Source organism: Phragmites australis, chromosome 18 (assembly GCF_958298935.1).
Source record: "Phragmites australis chromosome 18, lpPhrAust1.1, whole genome shotgun sequence".
Lineage (NCBI taxonomy): Eukaryota > Viridiplantae > Streptophyta > Magnoliopsida > Poales > Poaceae > Phragmites > Phragmites australis.
The window spans coordinates 22,523,852-22,541,654 of NC_084938.1; the positions used below are offsets into that span (position 1 = coordinate 22,523,852).

The 17,803-nt window shown below is 40.8% G+C and overlaps 1 pseudogene; it reads right to left on the minus strand.

Annotated features, from left to right (window-relative positions):
* Window positions 1-3,127: 3,127 nt before the first annotated feature.
* Window positions 3,128-3,918, minus strand: LOC133898890 (uncharacterized; annotated as a pseudogene).
* Between the last annotated feature and the right edge of the window lie 13,885 nt (window positions 3,919-17,803).

Here is a 17,803-nt window from a genome sequence, read left to right on the forward strand (position 1 = left end):
GGATGCTTGACTGAGTTCATACTTCAGAGTACATTTTCTTTTGCAAGCTTGGAGGATATGCAGTGTTCCCCTTTTGTTTTCTTTCTGAATAAGAGACTCATGCATAATGCATTATCTATATTATCTTAAGATATTCTTCTTTTATTCTTCCTTCATAAAGCTTCCATGGTACAATACCAAATGGAAGCAGGATAAGGCACCCTGGGCCTCAACGCCCGTCTCCCTCTGTCCTTGTCTTCTTGGAAGCATTTCAATTCGGAGCAGGACAAATCGACACAACATGAGATGCATGTCGAGCACAAGCGACCAAATATTGAGCAACTCATGCATAAACTTCACCATTTTAACGGCTGAGGTATGGTCCAGTTGGCCTGGTTCAGTAGAAATTCCCACCTTGAAACAGGCATGCCTTTTTCCTTTCTACTGAAAGGGGAAATTGCCAAAATGTACTCTAGTTGATTGGTGTTTCGAGAAAATATCACTCCTTTATCGGTGACATGTGGAGTCATCTGTATCAATGATATGTAGATCATGATAGTATTTCATCGAAGTGTAATCAACTAAAGTGCATTTATACAAATCTCTCGTTAAAGTAGTACAGAAAAACCGCACCTTTTATTGTACATAAGAAATAAAATTGGAACGAACTCGTTGCGCCAACGGAACACCTATATGAGCACAAATATGCGTGTCTGCGTTACAGATTCTTGGTCATATTCAAATGGCTCCCATGTCTATTCATCTTTGTGGTGCAAAATAGTCTAATCCAACCTGCAGAAAGAGTAGACAAACTTAGCTACATCTCATCTTCCTCCCATGCCTGACTCACTGATCAAACGCGCATCAGAGGCGCTGCACGAGCAAATGCCCCTTCCGAGAGGGCTTGGTCGTGTTAGAGTGAGTGGGGCAGGGGCTTCCCATTAGCCAGTGCCCGGTGCCGATCGAGTAGGGGGGCGCGTCCACTTCCCAGGTCCATGCCTGCACACAAACAGCTCGGGCACATCCGGTTCAGCCGAAAGCTGCTGCTGAACTCGAGTGGAGGCTGACCAGTGGGGGGCCGTGATGCCTTCCACTAGGGAAGCGGGTGAGGGACGACCCGTGGACGCCAGTGGCTTTTGTCTCTGCGTGGTCAGATGGGACAAACCTGGTCCAAGAGATTGTGAGCGCTGTCTCGCTCGATCTCATGGCAATGCCCAAAATCACCTCGCTTACCGGCTATTTGTTTTTGGAACGAAACTAGAATCGTTCGTTCGTACAACCCCAACAGTTCTCAGGTATTTACATTCGTAGGCATCCGAGCACGGGCGGCCCAAAACGCCCGTCGATCGATCCATGCACGCGTTTGCTCGATCTGTACGCCTGTATGCCCTGTACAAACACCTTTAGGCTTATTCCTCAAAAGAAACACGTCAGGCTAGCGAGCGTCCACATTGTCCACTCACGCGAACCCGACACCCACACGGCACTTACACGCAGTGCGTTTCGTACCGCTAGCCATCGTACACGTAAATTCAATAATATTATAAGTTAACAATTTTTATAGAAAAATATTGAAAACAAAAATTTGAGTATGCATCTTAAAAGTTTCTCAACTGAGAAAACATACCCAATTTTTACCGAGAAAGAAAATAAACAAAAAAGAAAGGAAAGGACATGAAATCATTCTATATCAAATTATTATAAAAGATATAGGTTGATTCTAGTTATTGGATATATGAAAGAAATAATGGTTTCTAAATTGATTAGTTGCAAGTTTCTAGATTGATTGTAGGTTGCCAAATAATTATATTCATACGTGAATATGATCGATTATTTCTCTATGCGAATAAGTAAGAAAATAGAACGCAAATCAAACAGAACATGCAGGGAAGCGTTGGATTCGATCTGAAGGTGTTAGATGGCATACAAACACCAAATGGTGGCTTTATAGTTTAGGGTGTGTTTGGTTGGCCACTAAACTTGCCATGTCTAAAATTAGGTGTTAGCCACACTTGTGGCTTGACTAACTTGTGGTAAAATAGAAGTATTTGGTTTGTAGCCATGACACATGTTAGTCCGTGGTAAATATTGTGTGACACATGTTTAGATTGCTACCACAAATATTTGGTAAAAGTTGCGACATTGTTTGGTTTGTAGCCAACATTGGGTATAGTCATCCAAATAAATTAGAGTGGTGATGATACCTTCTCTTGTCATTGATGGTGTGGTAACTGCTCTTACAATGTGTATCTTGTGTGGTAACTATTCTTATAAATTTTTGTGTGGTAATTGCTTTTATAATGCGTGTGCTTGTATGGTAACTAGTTTTACAAATTCTTACAACGTGTGTGCTTGTATGATATTTACTCTTACAATGTATGTGCTTGTGTGGTTACAAATTCTTACAACGCGTGTGCTTGTTTGGTAACTGTTCTTATAGTGTATGTACTTGTATGATAACTACTCTTACAATTTTATAATATATTAGACATCATACCTCCTTTCCTGAGATCTTGTGATACTATAAAGAAATGCATAATTCATCAATGTTATTTTTCTCTAACAAAATTTGTCATAATTCGCACTTCTGTTGGCAAGGGAAGTTTAGAAAGACCGGGCATTGGATCTCCTAAACGTCCATTCATGTGATTTCAAGCCTCAACACTCGAACAAACTAGGCAACGAGTTTTGATTGTTCATAAATTATATCATGTAGATAGAAGATCGCAAATTCATCAGCCAAAAGGCAATAGCTAGTTACATTCACTAGTCATTAGATTCTAATTACACAAAAAGATGACTCCACAACTACTAGACTTTAGAGGCTACTAGCATTGCTGCATAGTTCAGGGTTATCGATTTCTACACACCAAAAATAATAATCCAACATCTATGGAATTTCAGAGGTTGATACTATCGTTGCTGCATAAGAACTTAAATACCTAGGCATTTAGAGTATCATCACCTGCATTGCATAGCCAACTGCGTGTGTCTTTCTTCTCCTTAGAAGATAGGTGCTCACCAAGAATCACCCTTTGGTCAGGGGTCAATGGAATTGTCTCTAACCTGTGCCACAAAGTAGCATGAGGGTCACCAAACCGTGACATTTGGGGAGGAGCAATGGCAACAAGTGTTTCTTGAAGTGATATCATTGTAGCATTAATTTCTTGAGTGGACTCTACAAAATGACTCTTGACCTTTGGTGGCTTCTTAGCAAGTGACTTGCTGCCCCTTGGACGTTTCTTACTAACTCGACTAGTGCTAAAAGAGCTGTTGTCAACACTTGCATGACGAGTTGGAGTTTGCAAAGTGTCAGAATCCTCACCAAGGCCTTCAGGCTGTGTATAGCAATTTAGATCAAGCAGTCCCCTTAAATCATCGCCGTCTGAATCATCACAATCATCCATACATGTTTGATGGTCCATAGCCAAAGAACCATCAACACTACAACCTGTGAATAGCTCCTATATCTCATCAAAAAACTTGATTAGTTTAGATAGAAAGCGCATTGCCCTGTCCTGCATGTTATGCAAACAGGGGTTAGGTTGCTATATGCACTACATTAATAGCTTTCAGAAAAGGAAAATATAGTATATGTATATTGATAGAGGCTTTTTCACATTCTAAAATAGTCAATAAGCATCTAGTAAGGTCAAAAGAATTTCCACTCTTGCTTAAAGTTGCTGCAATAATCTTCTAGTTTTCTTTGTAGTACCTATAGTGATGATCCACTTGATCAACTATCACCCACATAGCAAACTTTTTATTTAAGCTATCGGCACACTTCATAAGATGTTGCTTCCTAAACTTAAATTCTGCATGTTGTTTTTTAGGCTACTCAATACACCACTGTAACATGAACTTGGTTTGATCCTCATCCTAAAAAAGAGTCCTCTCATAAGAGCACATGACATCATCCTTCCACTTTACCTTGCTCATTGCTGCTTCCCATGGCAGAAGACATATATTGTAATTAAAAACACATGAGGTAAACCAACATGAAACAACCAATAATTTGAGCAAGAGAATGACATATAAGGGTGCAACTTAATATGGGATCAATCCATCTCATAAGAAATAGTACATAGTGCCAAAACATAATAAAGCATCACACAAATTTGTTTCATACATAGAAATAAAAAATCACATTAATAACATATTAATTTATAGATCTACTTCAACCTTAACTACAGGTTGTCATATTTTATCCTTCCATATCTTCTCAGCTATCTTATCTCTTTTGAGCACCCATGCTTGATTCTCCTGATGCGTGTCATGAATTTTTCTTCTGCTTTGTGGCAAGGCCGAGTACCAAGTAAGATCATCATAAACATACTCATCAGGACCATCATCTAAGATCTAGTTATGAAGCACACAATAAACACAATTTTCACTTGTGTTTTCAAAGGATAGATTGGCTAACTTGCAAAGGTTTTGAAACTATTCTTCAAGGTGCAAAGTGCTCTTTCAACCGTTGTTCAAAGTGAACCTTAGGTCAAAATCAACTGCAACTAGCACATTTTGGGTGGTAATGGACTTTCTACCCCTAAATTGATCTTCCATATGGATTGGTACACATGCTGTATAAGTGTAACATCCAGGGCTCCTATGCATCCCTATGAGAAAGAGACAGGTTTTGTCCAATTAGATAACCATGAAACCTACAATATACTTATAACTAATGGACCATTTTGGATGTACCTCAAAGTAAGGACCATGAAATCTGCCTTGACTAGTTGTTATCTTTGAATGTGTCTCAATCGATCTGATGCTTATGAGATCACGGGTAAGAAGACAAAGAGAATCTAAAACAAGATTAAAATACCTATTAGCAGTCTCACCGGATCTATTGAACTCAAAAACAATTGATCTGTTAGACCATTTTTGACCCACAACATGAATTAACATTGAAAGTTGTTCTTCTGCAGTAACGTGGAAGGTGTCCAAAAGCAGGCCATGTAATCTAAGCTCAGCACATAGCTTATGAAAAATAACATTCTGCATGTGCAACTCACTTATACAATGGGCCTCAGTTCCATAATATAAATGATTTAGATGTGTGATTCTTTCAACATCACGATTCAACATTGGAGCATATGTGACGGCTCTTCTTTTCCTTTTTCTGTTATTAATCTTATACCAAAACACAGAATCATGGCAGCAATCAATCTTTTCCTCAACATATAATGACAACAGTCCATGTAGTATTGTAAACACATTTTCCTTTGACCCATCTATGTATCTGGAGGATTGTTATTACATAATCAATCAGTTTGTCAAAGGGGATAATACCATATGCATACTAGCAAATGTTCTAGCATGATAGCAGGGGAGAAAAATTCATAGGGTAAATTATAAGCTCAATTATATAATATATTACTCAACCAAAAAACTATGCCCTTCCATATGCATCTTTGAGAAAAGAATATAACAATAAGATTTTACAGGGAACATCTAATCAAAATTAAAAGGTAATAAATAGTTGATATGCCATCTTCTCAATCGCACATGCATGCATCAATTTTAGAAGGGGAAAATATTTTTACCTTTGCTCTAGGCACAAAAGAAAACTTGCCACTCAATAGCAAAAATCTTTTGGTCGACAATATCCAGATTACATTAGGAAAAGAATGCTTCTTGTGTAGATTGAGCTAAGTTCTGATCTGCACGTAAACGAGATGGAAAGAGGTGAGGACAAGGATATGATGATTGCTGAAATGCACGAACACATGATCTCTGAGAAAAGAACACACGATTTCAGACTGCACAGTCAATCAAAAGTAAAAGCTAAGAAATTAATCGTATGTAGAAATTTTAGAAGGGGACTTTTTAACATTTTTTGTGTACCACGAATTGACCCTTCACCACCGATTCATAACTGACTAGCTTTGAAATTAAATCAAGATTCAAAATATGCTAGAAAGAAGGCTGCTTCTTTTGTAGATTGGGGAATCGCTAGATATGCACATATATGAGACGAAGTAGGGTGAGAAGATGGAGGAGATGCTAAAGACTACTTCGGTGGAGATGGTTGATTACCTTGCAATGGATGACTACAACGAGGACTCTTCCTTACTGGTGAGAAGAGGGCAAAGAGTTCTTCGCCATGGGGAGGTGCTGAGACAAGGACATGGAAGACTGATGAAATAGTCAGTTTTATGAGATTTTTTTCTGCTTAATTTGTGCGTGTAGCAGTTTTCGTGGGAATTTTCTTTAGCTCTGTTGGCACTCGCATCAGCTACGATGACGAAAAAGAGCGCCACGCTTTGACGGAAAAAGTGCAGCAAGAGTGCTTCCGGGCACTAAAAATTATGGCAAATCTAACTTTAATAGAAAATCAAATGCTTAACTAAACAGTTATGACAAATCTAACTTTAGTTATAACAAATAATGACCAGCAGTTTGCCCCTCCATGCGCGTACCACAGCTGGTTGTCCAACTGACCGCTCGTCATGTCCCAGACTCCCAACCCACTCCACACGAGAAGCAAATTCTATAGGATCTGATCTTATGAAAGATCATTTTCTCTATGATAACACACGTCTACTTACTCTCTTATCTTCAATCCAATCATTAGATTATGAGATAAATAATATAGGTAAATTCTCATAAAATTTTTTCTGAATAGATGTAGAATTTTGCTTTGCTCTATGCACTCCCGTGCGCCCGCCATTGCGCGCTTTGATCGGCGCGTCCCGGTTCGGCCGGTCCCGGCTGGCACACAGTGCCGAGATTCCCGAGAAACGATCGGGTCAGCGGCGCACAGGACTCGCGCCAGTGGGCGCACGCGCGGTGGCCGATGCGTGTGGCGCGGGGCTGTATGTACGTAGCCGAGATGGCCGTGTCGCGTGCGGCAGCGCCCCTCCTGCCGCGCTGACCCCGCTGCTCCTCGGTCGGTATTTGGCGTCCGGTCCCGTGCCACTCGAGGCAACGATCGCGTTGGAAATTGGAGCGGCCGGCGTGCCGGCCGGGCCACTGGCGAGATGCGATCGAGCTCTCGCCCGCTCCATACCGGGCTGAGCGCGCGCGGCTCCGTGTGGCGCTGTGACCGTAGTCAGCGTCGCGCAGCCTGTTACGTACCTGGGGCCGGCCCGGTCCCCGGTATTTGGAGGCCAGCGGCGTGTAGTGCGACGATACGGTCCGTCTGTCCGTGGGCGTTTCCACGAGGGAACTGCGTCGAGCGCCGCTGCCACACATACTGGCGGCCAAAATGCAGCAAGCAAGCGTCCTGCAGGCACAATTTTGGGACCTGGCATCCGGACATACGAGGCAGTGTTTGTCTGCCGGATTTGTTGGTAGCTTGATTTCGCGACTACTTCGTCGAATAGGTCAAAGAGGCTGGTTGCTCACTTGGCATTCAAAATTTTGAAATAGCTAGCTGATCTGGATTGTTTGAGATGCTCTTAGTCAGAATGGTTTGCAAAGATGAGTTAGACAGCTTAGGTGAAACTTATCGCCTAATCGGATTGTTGCTCAACGTTACCAGATCTTTTGAGATTTTTCTTAGTCTTATCGGCATTGGATGAGTTTGAGATACGTGTACCATCACCTTTATCTGTCTCAAACCATGTTTCTCTTTCCTATTCCTAGATGCATGTATCATTGACCAATAATACTGCTAGTAATGGATCACACGCAGGTGGTTACTGTGTAAGTATGATCGCGGATAAGTTTGACGTTTCCAATAAATAACCTGTCCTGGACTGCCGACTACTCCTATAACTAACTAGCTATGCTTCTCCTCTCGTTTCACATGCCGACACATGGAAATTCTGCGCTAGCTCTTTCTTGGAACGAGACAGGCCTAATCATCTCACTGTAACTATCTGCAATCATTTTTCCGCTATTCAATTTTGCGCCCGTACATCTAAGGACACTAGTATTAATCGTCTGCGACAAATTTCTCGGCCGGATCTGTTGTTCATCAGCAAGCAATACATCACCGTGCATGTCCGCTTTCACATGCGCTGTCTAAAGTATGAAATGCCACAAATGCTCAGCATGTGAACTACCGACTTCTGAACTTCTCGTCGAAAACTCGGTATGTTTAACACAAAATTCGAATATGAGAACCTGACCTATATGTCTTCTGTTCTGCATTTTTTGCCCCGTTGTTTTTGTGAGCTGTCAAAGGATCAAAAGGCTGGAGGGATCTAGCTGCTAGCACAACTGAACCTTTCTGTAGTCTTGTGGTCCTTGGCTTAGTACCTGCACATGAAAAGATAGCTCTTCGACTGGAGGAGATCATTCTTGTCGGTTTCGCTTTCCATCGAGCGATCAGCTCCTCTGGCTGGTCCTCCATTGATCTCTCTTTCACGCTATGGTAGGCCCGTCGATCCGGCCGGCCTTGCATGCATTGTGACGCAAAAAGACATGGACGCTACGTACAAATCAACCTAGCTGAGCTACTGCACCCAAAAGCAAGCCCATGCATGGCCAACGTGCACCCTCAATACAAGCAAATCATCACAAACATACAAGTAACCTAAATTATGTGTAGCTAAAGGCACTATGTGAAAAAATGCTATAAATGACGGATGATAACCGCTATGGATGACGAATCTCGTACTGTCACTTCGAACATGTTGTTGATGACTAGTTATAAGTAACGATTAAGAACATGTCACCAATTAGTTCATTGGTAATGGTTCAAAATTTGATCTGTCACTAATAAAACTTATTAGTGACGAGTCGTAACTCTAACCTGTCACTTATTACAAGTCATAAGTGACGTATCACGGTTATGATCCATCATGATCTGTCACTTATTACTGATGAACGGTTTTTGCGTTTTTTGACATGGAAAAAATCAAAAAAAAATCAACCAAGCCAACCTAACTCAGTGCCATCACCACTTGCCATGTGTCATTTGCAATTTTTCACACTGTTTTCATACTTTGCGTTCCGTGGGAATCAAACTCGTAACATACCTTCGCGCGCGTAGCAGCCTTACCACATCACCCTCACGTAAGTTCTAAAGGGAGCCAGATAAATATCCTTTTAAAATTGAGTTAATTTCACAAACCCACCACTTTCTTGGTCTAATAGTCACAAAACTACCGCTTTTTACGGCTATTTCACAAAACTACTACTATATTAGGGTTTCTTCTCACAAAACTACCATTTATGCGATTCCTTCAGTCTGCCATTCGGAATTTACTGTTTACCAATAGTACTGTTTATGGGCATGGCGGCCTTCTGTTTCTCTAAAAATTAGTGGTCTTCTGTCTTTCAAAAAATCCTATAACTTTTTGTACGTGTTCTATAATCCATATGCAACCAATTTTAATACTTGGAGTTTGTGGCCCTTACATTTTAGCATCAATATGGTAGTAGGCTAGTGTTGTATCAAGTTATGTCATATAGGATTATAGAGTATATAAGTGACGGGTCACAATTATTCTACTACTGAAACTGAGCCAAATATTTGTGAATACTATCATTAGTGATGGGTCATAACTTGATTTGTCACTAATGATTGATCTAGAAAACCCGTCACTGAGGAATTTATTATTGATGAACACCAATGATTGACCTAGGAGAACCCGTCATTGATAAACCATCATTAATGACAGATCACAATTACGATCCATCACTTTTATCATAAATAACAGGTCATATTACGACTCGTCACTTATGTAGTATTTTTTTTATCTATTTTTCACGTAACAAGGTTCACTTTGTGTAGAGTAGTCAAGTTTTCACCGGTCATCAATTATTCATATAAGATAACTCGTCAATGATGAGTCGTCATTAGTGACAGATCACAGCTACAACTCACTATTTTTATCATAAGTGACGGATCATATTACGATCTGTCACTTATATAGTATTTTATTTGTTTATTTTTCATGTAATGATGTTCACTTTGTGTAGAGTGGTCTGACATTGCATCTCTACAAACCACACAAGATTTCCCATTATTCCCTAGGGTTATCTGTAAGGGGTCACAATTGTTATTCTTCTTTAGACTTTTTCTCGTATGGATGGCCGAGGGTATTTCTAGTACAATTTGGAGGTTTTCCAATTGTGAAAACAAATTAGCGATAGAAAAATATTACAGGCCAAGAATTCCTAACAAGACTATGGCATATAAAAAGATGAATGGTAAATGTAGTACAACGCCTGCCACTTAGTAATTTAATCCTTTGGGATTATTGCATATCTGGTAACCAGACAAGAAACGGAGGTCCCTGGCTAGCTAGCTAGTGTGCTAGCCACGCCTTGGAATTGAAGGCTACTTAGCTTCGTGGTTACCAGAAGCACATGCATGTGTGCTGGCATGCTCGACAAAAGACGCAGGGCTGCCTAAGCTAGCATTCTGCATATGAACGTGTAGCGGTGAAGCAATTCTGTAGCGAGGCGATGTGAATGCAAATCTTGTGTTGGGGTGTGGTCAAGCCATGCATATGTCACGGTGTTTTGCTTTGTCTGGCGGCATTGGTTCTAGCTAGAAAACGTTCATGCTTTGTTGGTCACGTACCATACGGTTGCCTAGCAAACACAACTGTATGTTTAAATCTAGCCATGCAATTTACACGGACAAACCGATTAAACACCAGTGCTATTAAGATTTATGCAATGCAGTCTGTAGAAGAGTTTTTTTTCCCCTACCTAACTTAAGAATTGGGATACTCACTAAAAATATTAAGAAAAGAAAAAAATGGAGACAGTCACGTACGTACGGGCATGCATATCAGCAAATGGTAGGACCAGAAACCGACGTTTAGGTACAAAGACCATGGTTAGAATTTACCATTGAAAGGCATGCAAGTGTCATCAGTATTAACTGCCTGTATCTGAAAGACTGAAATCCCCGACTTTACGGGGAAAATCAAAGGAGATCTCCCTAGGCCAAAGGGAGGATCTCGTGGGAATATGTGAAGGTGAGCTCAGAGATGCATGAGACGTTGTGAGCACACCTAGGCCACCTTCTAAAGGCGGTCGAGAGGGCCGGGGGAGCTAGCGAATGATACGGACTAGTGGGCACTTGGGTTAGCATGCAGCTGGTCCTGCGAGACCGGCTGAAAAAGATGGCTCGATTTGTCCGGTGCTTTCCAGCTCGATCCTCACCCCATTACCCCAAGCTCAGTCCCAAATGGTTAACTGAAAAACTACTGCGATAAGCCAATTAATATGGCCAGGATGGACTAATCAGGATGGATGCCATGGATTGAGCAGTGTAAACGTCCTGCAACGGAAACCCTGGATTTTCTACAGTTGATCCGTTTGTGTAGGACTGGAAGTGGCAACTAGAGGAGGTGATATATGTCTCAATAATTTTTTTAAAATAGATGATCTTCTTCTATTTTTAATCACCCTATTGCACCTCAAATTTTGAGTGAAAGTAAAATACTCAAAGAGACAAAGTAAGATGGAAAATTTCAAGATAATATGACTCAACGGATGGAATATGAACCATATGTTCTATTCAAAAATATTTCATGTGTCTTTGTATCTAAAAACTCGTAACTTTGAAGATGGACGAAACAAAGACAAAATCATCGGGCAAGTAGACTCTCTAAGATGATGGTATAGAGACAAAGGAAATTCAAGACCCTATCATATCTGTATATGTATGTGAATTATATGCCTCTAGTATCAAGAAAAACAATTTATCAAGGTGTTAAAATTTAAGCTCAAAAAGAAAAATAAAATAAATAAACATCAAAAACTTGCAAACTTGCAAGGGAACCAATAGAAGGAAACTGGAAGTAGGGGAATTCAAGCATATGCAAAAACTTAAATTTCATTACTCAAAGAGGAACGGATTACAAAGATTTATCTCTTAAAACTTTCACCTATTACATAAGCTAATTACTCATCTTCTTCTTCTTTAAAACTCTAGCACAAGACTCTCATATGGATGGCTCAAGGAAATGGCTTCCCAACCAGCCATACCCCTCTATTTATAACCTAGGAAACTTAACCCCTAAGTTTTCTTGACTGTTCCCAAAATACCTCTCTCTTGTAGTACATTCCTACCTACCACCAGAGGTATTTTGGTCCATTTTCTTCTCCATCCATCGAACGATCACGACGCCTTCATGACTTAGTTTCACATTGACGTAAGCTTCGCGATGATGCCACGTGCACTCCATCCGCTCGTGGTTTTGTGGCCAAACCGGGAAACCGTTTTGCACGCTTCTTAAGGCGTGACTCACAGCTATTTACTTTGACCTCAAGCAAGTCTCCTAATGTTGATGCGTGTCCTTCATCTTGCGATCTTGACCACCAGCAAGTCTCTCTCACTCCTGATCCCTCGGGCCGCATTATCACTTATACCAGCATCTTTTTCGCTTGACTTTGTCAATATGCCACCTTCATTAACCTTCATCTCTTCCCTTGCTTGACCTCCACGTGTACCGCTCGGATCATCCTTTACTCCGCCCGACCTCTTTGATCATCCGGCACTAAGCACCTCGCTTAGCTACGCCGTCGACCCTCAAGTTGCATCCATCATCTGCATACCATGAGACCAGCAAACATGTATCTCCAGAACCATATAACATCATCACATGTTAGTCCAAATCGAAATCAAGTTGAAAAAGATCAAACGTAACAAAAATGTGAACACCGGATGGTCCAGCGTTCACACCAGTGCAACACCAAACCATCCGGTGAGTACAACTCCACTAGAACCTGGTTTGCATTCCTCTCTAAAAAATTAGTTCGGTGATCATAAAATCTCAACACCGGACAATCTGGTGAACACCTCAACATTTACCTCAGAACTGAAATGCTCCGGTGATACTCTCTGGTGTTCACATGCCCATCACCGGACCATCCAGTGAGTACATCATCACTGGAACTTAGTTTTTCAACCTCTCTGGAAATTTTTATTCGATGAAGCCTCTGGTGATCACCCGTGTACACATCGGACCATCCAATGAGGCTACCACACTAGACTTTCACATTTACACCATTCTTTAGAAAAATTAGTCCGATACTTACTCTCACCTACACCGGACCTTCCAGTGAATGAATTTTTCTCTGCCTCTGCGCTGAAAAGCTCCGATGCTCACATCTACCACACACTGGACTATACGGTGAGGTCAAAAGCCCTCACACTGGACTATCCGGTGAGTGTAAGCTTCCTGCACCGAGACAACGATACAAACTCCAATTCTTTTCAATTTTGATTAGACAAAATCAACATTGCAGTATATAACCATGCATATGCTAACCAACAAAAGCCACACAAACATCAGTCACTCATCACATAAGGTAAATCAAGGCATATCTCAACTTAGTTTCTCAATCTCCCCCTTGATGAGTACATTGACAACATCACAAAGAACAAAAGAAGGTTTGAAGATCGCACAAGAAGCTCATCCAAGTGACCAAAATCTCGAGAAAGAGCAAGAATATGTCACTTGGCATAAGAAGATTGCAAAGGCTCAAAAAGAAGAAGAGACTAGCCAAAAAACAAATAAAAACGCAAAAATGCAAAAGAATGCACATGTTCCATTTTCTCCCCCTTTAAGTCTTGCTTTCATTATTTTTCCCCCTTTGGCAATGCAAATATCATGGATAAAATATTATGCAACGCATAGATATGCAATCCTAATGAGCTTTCACAAGTATACCATAAAGCATTTGCAAGAGCTAGAATTATCAAATAGCTGCAAAACTAAGATGGTGGAGCTCACAATTGCATAGAGGCTCAAAAAGAGACAGTGACACAAGGACATAAAGCATTACAAGCTAAACTCGAAGAATTAGTTGGCGCATTGAAGTTCACATAGTCGAATCATGTTCAAAGTGACCACCATATAAGCATCTACTCGTGCCGAGGCAATACAAGCATGAAGAACTAGCCAATTTCAACCTCAAACTAGGTAATCAGGAGTTCAGGACATAGGGCTTTGCAAATATTCACATATGAAACCAAGACTTAGATTGATCAAGTGGTTAAAAAGAATTAATATTTAGGCACATTTCTTTCTTTTTCAATTTATCCTCAAATTGCTTCTTATCCAAGCAAAGTGTTGTTCGACTGGGTACGGCAAACACCTTGAGCTTTCAAGATAACCATATTGGATCACATTTTAGCATAAGAGACTTGATTTTTCATAATTATTCAATTTACACAATATATCAAAATGGTCATAAGATCAAGTTAAGTAGTGCTTTTACGACATAAGGAACACATGTTCTCCCATGGTTCTATCATGAGCTAAACATTTAACAAAGACAAAAAATGTAGTGTAATGTTCCCCAATCCACTGTCTTGAATCAAGAAGTTCTAGAGCAAGACATTCATCAAACTAGATTTAACACAAGCATTGACTAACCCTAAGCAAATATGAATATGATGATCAAGAAAGTAGAATTTTATAGCCTATATGATTCATAAAATTGTCAAATTTTATCTTAGAGAAAGCTAGCTTGCTCGAGATGTTTCATGTCAAAGCATCAAGAAGAGTCTAAGATTAAAATATTGTTCCACACAACTACTCAACTTAGTCCAAATTCAAGTCTAGCACAAGAAAATGCTAAAAACATACAAGTCAAAGCTCAATTACTATGATTATCTTATATGATGAGATGCAATGCAAATGCTCAATAATAAGATAGAGTATTTACAAGAGCAACTCCCCCTCACACAATGCCATAGGGATGACATACTCCAAGCTCTCCTCTTAAATAGGAAAATCTGGTTGCATCTAGAGGCTTGGTAAATATGCCGACTAGATAGTGTTGAGAATCAATATAACTCAACTCAATGTCTCCCTTCTTATTGTGGTCTCTCAGAAAGTGGAATCTCACATCTATGTGTTTGATTCTTGAATATTGAATTGGGTTGTTGGGTAAGCTAATAGCACTAGTGTTGTCATACAAAAGTGGTACACTCTTAAAATCCAACCTAAAATCTCTCAAGTTAGTAACCATCCATAAAATATGAGCAACAACTAACAGCAGCTACATATTCAGCTTCAACAGTAGACTATGTAACGTTAGACTATTTGCGAGAAGACCAATACACAAGAGAAGTACCTAAGAAATGACAGTTACCGGAGATACTCATCTTGTCAATTCTACAACCAGCAAAATCCGCATTAGAAAAACCTCGAAGAGAGAGAGAAGAAGTGGTCCACCTGCTCTCCATCTTCATCCGGATCAAGTATTGTCGAGGTAGCCATCGGTGTGACCAAGGGCTTCACATCGCTCATGTCAAACTTGTTCAGTAAATCCTTAGTGTACTTCATCTGGTGGATGAATGTACCTTATTTGCATTGCTTGATTTGTAGTCCGAGGAAGAAGTTAAGCTCACCTATCATTGAAATCTCAAATTCCCAACTCATAGTTTCTGCAAACTTGGCCACAAGAGCATGAGAAGAACCACCAAAGATGATATCATCCACGTAAATTTGAACAAGTAAGAAATCATTGCCATGTTTGAGAGTGAACAAAGTTTTATCTACATACCCTATCTCATACCCATTCTCTAGCAAGAAAGACTTAAGCCTATCATACCAAGCTCGAGGAGCTTGCTTAAGTCTATACAAAGCGTTCCTAAGATTATACACTCTATGAGGGTATTTGGGGTGCTCAAAATCTAAGGGTTGCTTGGCATGGACATCTTCTTCTATAAAACCATTTAAGAAAGCATTTGACATCCATTTAGTACAACTTGAAACCTTGGGATGCCTCAAATGCAAGAAGAATCCTAATGGTTTCTAGCCTAGCTACTGGTGCAAAGGTCTCTCTAAAGTCTATTCCCTCTACTTGAGTGAAATCTTGAGCTACAAGCCTAGCCTTATTTCTCACTACAGACCCATCCTCCCCCTGTTTGTTTTTCAAAACCCATTTTGTGCCAATGGGGTGAACATTTGGAGGTGGTTCTATTATGACCCAAACTTGGTTTCTCTCAAAATTTTCAAACTCTTCATGCATGGCATTGACCCAATTTGAATCAGATAAAGCATGTCCAACATCATAGGACTCAAAAGAAGCAATAAATGCAGGATCAGTAAAGTGAGCATGGTGAGCTGATCTGTAACGAGTTATCCTCTCGCTGAGATCGCCAATCATTTGGTGTGGCGGGTGACACCGCTGAATGTGCAAAGGAGCCTTATGCTGTGAGAGGACCTCTCCCTTAAACACTGCTGGTGTAGGCTCGAAAGTAGCTGAAATAGAAAAAGAGGTTGCAAGACCCTCTGCCGGTGTAGAAGAGGCAGGAGCCAGCTCAGGAGTGAATATAGTAGGAAGTAGTGGATCATCCTCGTCATCCCTAAGAGCTGGAAGGTCACCATCTAAGAAGATGCTTTCACCAATCTCATGGACACCTGCACACTCAAAGAAAGTACTAGCATAAGGGGTTGATTCATCAAAGGTCACATCATAGGGCTTCATGATGGTGTTAGTGTCAAAATTGAAGACCCTGTAAGAATAACCATGAAAAGAATAACCTAAGAAAATGCCATCGGAAGAATACGACTCAAACTTTTTAAGATTATCACGCTTTAGGATGAAGCATCAACAACCAAAGACTCTTAAGTGTGAGACCTTCGGCTGCCTCCCAAAGCACAACTCATAAGAAGTCAAATTTAAAATTAAGCACAAGAAAACCCTAATTTGAGATGTAGCACGCTATGCTAATGGCCTCAGCCCAAAACTTCCTAAGAGTCCGATGCTCATCGAGCATCATCCTAGCCATCTCCACCAAAGTGCGATTTTTCCTCCCAACCACGTCATTCTGTTGAGGAACGTGCGGGGTAGAAAATTGATACTCAATGCAGTGCTCAAGACAAATGATATCAAAGAGATAGTTATTGAACCCGGTGCCATTATCACTGCGAATAGCTTTCAATGCACTAGGAAGTTCCTCGAACAATCTCAAAGCCAAGCTCCGAAAGTGTGAGAACACTTCATCCTTACTCACAAGAAAGTAGATCCAAGAGTAGCGAGAGAAATCATCAACAATGACAAGTACATACCATTTCCCACCCGCTAAACGAACCTAGAAAGGACCAATAGTGTCCATATGGGGAAGTTCTCCCGGTCATTCAATCATCACTAGATTGACCGATGGGTGGGAGACAACAACCATCTTGCCATGCCGATAGGAAGCATATACAAGATTTTTCTCAAACTTGAGCTTAGGCAATCCTCGGATCAAGCCTAAGGCACTTAAATGAGTAAGCAAATCAAAGCTCATGTGCCCTAGTCTCCTATGCCATATCCAAAGCTCAGAAAAAGGTTAAGCAATCAAACAACGAGAAGAACTAAGAGACTCAGAAAAATTAACTCCAAAAACTCTCCCAACTCTGGAAATCTTGCAAATCAAAGTGCCAGACGAATCAAGAACTCGAGAAGTATCGTATTTGAAGCACACTTCCAAGTCCTCATCTAGCAACTGAGATGCAGAGAGAAGATTGTATCCCAGATGCTCCACCAAAGCCACATCCTTGAGAGTAAAACTCTCAATCATCCTTACCATACCTTTGGCTTTCACCCTTCTTTTCCGATCATCCCCGAAAGTATGTACTCATGCCGCTTTATCGGGGTGAGGCTGGAGAACCACGATGCATCTCTGGTCATAGGACGCGAACAACCGAAGTCAATAAGCCACTTGTTCTCCAGCCCTCCGCTTGCCACCTACATGCGAGAAGAGTAGTAGGTGGATGGCTCAGTACTGGGATTAGTCATAACTTTCTTGGGAATCCAGTACTAGATCATCCGCCCTGAGGTAGTAAAAACAAGTGCATGCAAATCAATCCTAGCACTAGCACACTGGGGGCGAGTATCACATCGAGGAGAGCGTGGTCCGCCAAAGCGCTGTGACTCAAAACTTCTTACACGTGAACCAAAACCATAT